This window comes from Pteropus alecto, unplaced genomic scaffold (genome assembly GCF_000325575.1).
Source record: "Pteropus alecto unplaced genomic scaffold, ASM32557v1 scaffold81, whole genome shotgun sequence".
Taxonomy (NCBI): Eukaryota; Metazoa; Chordata; class Mammalia; order Chiroptera; family Pteropodidae; genus Pteropus; species Pteropus alecto.
The window spans coordinates 6,298,664-6,305,487 of NW_006433378.1; the positions used below are offsets into that span (position 1 = coordinate 6,298,664).

The following is a 6,824-nucleotide window of genomic DNA, read 5'->3' on the forward strand; positions in this document are numbered from 1 at the left end:
TCTATCTATCTATCTATCTATCTATTTATTTATCTGTCTGTCTGTCTGTTTGTTTGTTTGTTTGTTTATTTAACGTTTACAGCATGTGGTCTTCCTAGGTGGTCTCCCATCCAAGTTCTAACCAGGCCCGACCCTGTTTAGCTTCTGAGATCAGATGGGATCGGGCACGTTCAGGGTGGCATGGCCGTAGACCAGATCGTAAATTATTTAATCAGGCCTTTATTGTTGGCATCTAGACTGTCTCCAGGCTTCTGTTATTCCCGGCAACAGCCGCCGTGAACAACCTTGCACTCCCTCATCCACACTCCCTCATCCACACACACGTGACCGTCTCTGCAGGATGAATTCTAGCTGTGGCTTACCAGGTGTGAGAGCAGTGAGGCCACACAGGGAGTGTAACCCGTAAGGCGGGAAACGCTTTCTGTTCTTCAGGCTCCCCCTTTTGTCTGGGCCACAGCTGTCCAGTGACACATGCCCACAGTGTCCTTACTTGTCTCTTTTGCTGACAAGGGTAAAGCCTTCAGTCTCCACATGAGCCTTCTCAGGCTTGCCCAGCCCCACACCCCCTCATTGTCTAGAGCTCCACACACTCCATCGGGCGGGGTGGTCTGACCCCTGCTTCCCTTCCAAGCTCTAGAATATGAAGACATTGGTATGTGAAGCTTTTGGGAACTGCACATCTGTGATTCTGGGATAGTTCAGATGAGTTATCATTTACTAACAGACACTAACAAGTCCAGTGAAGGCAAGAATCCTTGCCATCAAACAAGCGGCCTGAGCAGCAGGACAAAGGGGCCTGTGTAGAATGAATTCTAAATAAATACCACAGGCCCACCTCACCCCCAGGCCATTAACCCCGAGGAGTACTCTAGCTGACAAACCTGAACAAACCAAAGCGAAGGTCAAGATGCAGTGTCCTCTCTCACTGTGGGATAGAGGGTGACGCGGAGCAGCTGGCACCAGTGCCAGGTCCCAGGGGCACAGGGCCCGTGCCCACCTCCCCGATTCCCAGCCAGCTCCCTCACCGCCTGTTTCAGTCATCCCAAAGCCCACTTCTCAAAAGACTGTGCTCAGCTAACTCTCCCTGCTCCCTGGGAGGAAACCGGTTCCCAGAGAAAACTGATTCCGCATCGTGACCTGCGGCCTTTTGCTGCGTTCCCTCGGGGACTCAAGCTGGGGAGTTGCTGTCTTTCTCTGGCACCCTCCTCCCTCTCTTCTGCTTGGCCGGCTCAGCATCTGCTCTGTTCCTCCTCGTTAACACTTACGTAAACCTCCTGCTTCCTCCCTGATTCTGGGCCTCATAGCTGTATGCAGACCCCTGCGGTCACTCCAGATTTGGCAGGTGACTGCCATGTTCAGTCCCAGAGGTGCCTGGCCCTCCTCCACCCAAGCAGGGAGACGATTCTGTTCACACCTGATAAGGCTGACGCCAAAGTGAGGTCAGAGTCTGGGGAGGAGATGGCCAGGCCTGGGGACTGATAACCTGAGGATGCTCTGGATCCTGGTGTCTCTTGGAACAAAAATACCTGCATGAGCAAAAACCAAACTCAGGAGAAGGAGGAGAAAGGAACAGGACACAGAAACGAACCCTGCGAAGGGGACCTGTGAGGTGGCCTTGGGGTCTCTGCCAGGGGGTCTCCTTGAGGCCTCCATCTGCCCACACTCACAGCCTTTATCTCCAAAGTTGCAGACACCAGAGCATTTTATCTCTCACTTCCTGCATCTCGGATGCTTGAGCTGTTGGAGAGTTGCACAATGCCATGGGTCCTGTTTACTTCCTGCCCAAGTCCCTTACTCCTGGAGAGGTGGACAAGGTTTCTCTCAATCTTCCTGCTTAAAAATAGACCTTTAACAAATATGCATTAGTTCATGGCTTAAAACATCAAGACTTTACTTCTTGGGTGGGACTTAGTTTGGACAATAATAAATGGCTACTCTTGACTGAGCATCATCATACTTTCGTTACTCAACCGGAGCTGTCAAGATCAAAACTTCCTCTCCTCTGTTGGTTGTGGGTCTGCGATGGGCCCCTGCACCAGGGCCGTCTCTGGGCACTGTGCGGAAAGCAGGCATCAGCAGACCACTGCCAGTAAATGCAGCGCCACTGCCAGTAAATGCAGTGTGCATTTGGTTTTGCACATACCGGCCTCCCCCCAGAGGCTCACTGGTGGGAGATTAAATGAGTGCAAACCTCTCCCCTACTCCCCTGGCATGAACTGGGGCTTGTCCTGGGATAGTGAGAGAGAGAGAGAGAGGCTCACGGAATTGTTGGCTGAGTATTCCTAAGGCTTCTTAAATGGCACTAAAAAGATCGTAAAAATAATAAACTGTCAGAGTCTTTCTCTTTATTCTAATCTCGAGCCTCTTACAAACGATGTGGCTGTGGGCAGTTGGGGTAAATTATATAACCTCCCTGCGGCTCATGTTTTCATTTTTAAACTGGGATAAAACCCAGTGCCTTGTGCAGTGCTTGCACATAGAAAGGCCTCAATAAATGCTCGATGCGCGAATGAGTGAATTAGAGACTGTTCTACTTATTTTGCATCTCCTGTAGCACCTAGCATATTCTGGACTTGTGTGCGATTAATGAATACTTGTGATTTTGAGGTTGTCTTTATAGTTAAGAATGAGGACATACCCCATAAAAAAAAACCAAAAAAAAAAAAAAAAAAAACATTAGCTCCACTTAAACTCCTGTTAAGAGAGCCTATGATTTGCTGCAGGACCCACAGGGAGTTGTGGTATTGGAATTAATAATAAAGATTTGTTAATTCTCTGCTTTTGCCCCGGCTGCCTTCCAAGACGTGATGTGGAGTCCTGCTGTTTCTGCTCCAGATAAATCAATGATAATCTTCTACCCAGTGAGGGGCAAGTCACGGGGACGTACTCCTGTGTCAACGGCGCTGCTAAAATCAAATTTCTTGGAACCCATTTCCAAGAGGCTTTGAATTTGCCAGATTGCTTGCTGCGCCTAAAATACTGCACACATGTGGTGACCTTGACTTGGCTGTTTCCATGAAGCTTCTTTTTCCTTCAGCCACAGCAGACATGTCCAAGTCACACGGCAGGGATGCGACTTCAGTCTCTGTCTTTCCCCTAATGATCGCTGTCCGGGTCTGGCCCATTCTCTGTGCCCCACTCACTCCCTGGCACTGATTCCGCTCTGATGAGAGCAGAGAGGGCTGTGCAGGGGAGGAAGAGATATGCTGCACGAGCCCGCGGAGCGCTGAAGTTTTCTTTTCTCTTCTTGGCTTCTACGTGGGGACAGGTTTTGGGTAGAATTTTTTTCTTCCACCTTCTGTTCACTCGTCCATTTGTTTATTCCTTTGTTTAGTCATCCACTTATTGAAAATGCAGGAACTGAGTCCTCGTGGAATGGAAGCATAGTGGCGGCTGTGGGGGTACACAGAGAGGGGGCGAGATGTGGACTTGGCTTTTGCAGAGCTGAATGCAGGCAGAGAAAAGAGACGTGAACCTAAATAGTGATAACACCCCCACATGCTAACAGTGATTTTTTTTTTCCAGATGGCAGATTTAAGAATGATTTTTATTTTCTTCTTTGTGGGTGTTTGTGTTTCTAATTTTTCATTCAATGTACATATATTAGTATTTGTGTAATAAAAGTTATTCAAATGGTGAATACATGGTAAACAGGTGCTAAGTGCACAAGGGAGGTACAGATGATAAAAACTGGGAGAGCGGAGAGGCGGAAAGTGTTATTTTCTTCTATCGTTGGAGAAGGTCATCATCGAGTGGGGCCTTGAAGTTGGAGGGAGATTTTGCAGTGGACATCTGTGGGATGGTCTGCTCAGCACACCTCTCTTTTTTTCTATTTCCCTTCTCTTCTGCCCACATGGGGCTGCCTGCTTATCGGATGACCTTGCCCTCATTCTCATGGTATCACATTAGGTCCGTCTTGGAAGGAAGCAGGAAAGCTAGAGGCACAGGTTTCTGAGGTGAAGGCTAGAGGCTCTCTCCTTGCTCTCTCATTCTAGAGATGCTCCTAGTAAGCAAGGACGGACAGCCAGAAGCCAGGCCTCAGACAATTTCAGCTTTGTCACATACTGACAATCGGCACACTCAAGAAATTTCAATCTCTCGTCTTCTGGCCCCCATCTCATCCCAGCTTCAACATCTTGTCTGCCCAGGAAAAGTGTTCAGAGAATATGGACTGCCACACAGCTCAGGCATTTCTCCTCAGGGGGCCCTGACTCCAAACCCGTGCTTCAGCCCTAATGGATCAGCCTGGCTATGGCGCTCTGGTTGAGATTGGGATCATCCAGCCTCATGGGTAGAGTCAGCAAGACCTCATGGGCTGTTTCTGTTTTGCGTTCACTTAGTTACCTTGGCAACAGAAAACAAAGAGAGGCAAAGCACCAGCTACTACAGCCTCCATCCATCGATCTATCCATCGATCCATAGAGAGATGTGAGGAGTGGAGGGAGCATTGGCCTGGAAGTCAGGAGGCCAGGTTCCTGCCTGGGCAATGTGGGCCACTGGCTGGCTGCTCCCCACTAGTCGCTTCCTCCCTGGGCCTATTCTAGACAAAACAGGGGCCTATTCTAGACTTAATGTCTTAGGGATGCCATAGAGAAGCATAGGCCTCTGGGGAGAAGACCCTACTGTTTCCACTCTCAGTGGCTTCAGGCATAGGAACTGTATCAGGGAGTAACTATTTGCCAGCCATTCTCCTGTAACTTAACTTGTCACTCGCCACCTGTAACCAGAATGTTTGCAGACCAAGCAAATGATTAAGCTCCAAGGAGGCTGGCACTTGGCAGTTCTGCCAGGATGGATATTCCTTTAGCTGGGGTAGGAGGCCAATCTGGCTTTGGTCCTGGATCATGAGCATGTAGAGGAAGGAAGATTTAAAAAATTAAACACAAATATGAGCAGCTCAACTATAAAGATATCTGTAATAATAAAAATGATTCCTTCAGCATGGTCTTTAACATTTTTAGAAACCTTCCGCATCTATTTTCTTGTCATGTTCTCATAACCATCCAGTGAGGCAGAAGGAGCAGATATTATGATCTCCATGTTGCAGTGGAAGGCACTGAGGTGCAGAGAGGCTGAAGATCCTGGGGTCTCTTGGAGAGTCGCTGAGCTGGACCTGGACCTCTGTCCTTTGCCTCCTGGCCTCGGTACTTTGTGTTGGACATGACTGATGAGAGCTCTCATGAAGCAAAGGATTCTCCAATCTTGTTTGTGGCCATGATTCTTGGATTTAACATATGTCAGACACCTTTCTGAAGAAGAAAGAAAATCAAGATTCATTTGACAAATAATTTTATTGAGCACCTACTATTTGCCAAGCTCCGGGCTAGGCACTGAGGATTCAAAAGGGAAGGATGTGCCCTTAACTCCTGAGCAGTTCCACCCGTCAGGCACTTACTTTTGCTTAATTAAACCTCCCATGTTGGTACTGGATAGAATTCACCAACCATGAGAACTCCAAAGTGGTATCTCTCACTCCATAATCATTTTTGTACCCCAGCAGAATTCCACCAGGCTGCATCTATATGATAGGAAAAAGCATACTTCTTCTAAAATTGGTGGAGAATAACCAGGAATAGCTGGTTAGATGATTTCAAAGATGAAAACCCTTAAGCACATGTTAAAGCCACCTTTGGCTCTGGGACAAGCAAGGCCTGGGCTGCAGGGAGGTGAGAGGAAGTGCCCAGCTTGGCGGGGAAGTGCTTTCAGGAAAGCCATTGGGGGCAGCCTCCTGGACAAAGGCGAGGAGCTGACAGGGAGTAGAGAGGCAGCCTTGAGAACAGCAGCTGCAAATGGATGTTGGAAGCAAACTTGAAGCCCTTTCTTTGAACACACACAGCCATTAAATTCCTGTTTCCACAGATGGGGACTTAGGGGCCACCCCCCATCTACAGCAAATCATTTTCTGAATCGATGTCTAGAATCTTAAAGCCAGAGGCCTAAAGGTCCGAACCAGCTTGACAATAAGGGGTCTGTGCCTAAGCCTGAGGAAAACATTTTATCATTTTACCTCTTTCCTTACACTGGCCCCACCATGCCTTGTTCTATAAACAGAAAAAGTATTCAACAGCTTTTTAGACTCTCTTAAAGCAGCTTTTATCTGCTCAGTGAAATGACTGAGAGGGGACGAATTTCCACACGAAGAACCCAAACTTTCCAGGCCCAAATGAGGTTCTAGTAATACACTCTTAACACACAGCAAATAACCTCTTAGATTTCTGCTTTCCTCTGCAGAATTTGTAGCCCATACACATACTGTGGGTTAAACTCCACAGACCTGAAGACTCAAGTGAAATGGATTCAGAAAAACTCTCGGTTGAGTGAGGTCATGATACAAACAGGAACATCAGAAGGCAAATTAAGTCCCACATGGTTTCAGTTTTAATGTACAGGGACATAACCCACAACACAGGAAAAAAAATTCCTTGCTTTATTTTGTTTTGCTGATTAAGGCCACCTTTACATTAGCTCATCTTTAAAACAGCAAAGAAATGCCTTAAGAGCCAGACTACTGGTGCAAATGACAAGTGGAATTGAATTGCCCTCATGTTATAAACACAGAAAATTAGACCTGGAAATTGAAAGAGGCCTTAAAAATCATCTAACTCTCTGACTTTATTTTTCCATGAAGTATCTGAAGCCTCTGTCATAAAGATAATAAGTGTGGTTAGCTACCATTCTAAAACCTGCCACTTGTGGAAGGAATTTGTATTAGTTTGCTGGGGTGGCTTTAACAGGGGACCATAATCTTGGTGGCTTGAACAAAGATTTGTCTCACAGTTCTAGGGGGCTAGAAGTTCGAGGTAAAGCTGTCAGGGTTAATTCCT

The 6,824-nt window shown here is 47.2% G+C and overlaps 1 long non-coding RNA gene and 1 pseudogene across 7 annotated transcripts in view; both read right to left on the bottom strand.

The window, feature by feature from the left end:
- Nucleotides 1-73: 73 nt before the first annotated feature.
- Nucleotides 74-192, bottom strand: LOC112476838 (annotated as a pseudogene).
- A 3,117-nt stretch (nucleotides 193-3,309) lies between these two features.
- The window catches only part of LOC107195424, a 13,728-nt gene continuing 10,213 nt past the window's right edge, over nucleotides 3,310-6,824 (bottom strand). For all 7 annotated transcript variants that reach the window (XR_001516550.2, XR_003045236.1, XR_003045240.1 and 4 more), the window contains one exon: nucleotides 3,310-5,249. This is a non-coding gene — a long non-coding RNA (uncharacterized LOC107195424). The remainder of the gene's footprint in view (nucleotides 5,250-6,824) is intronic.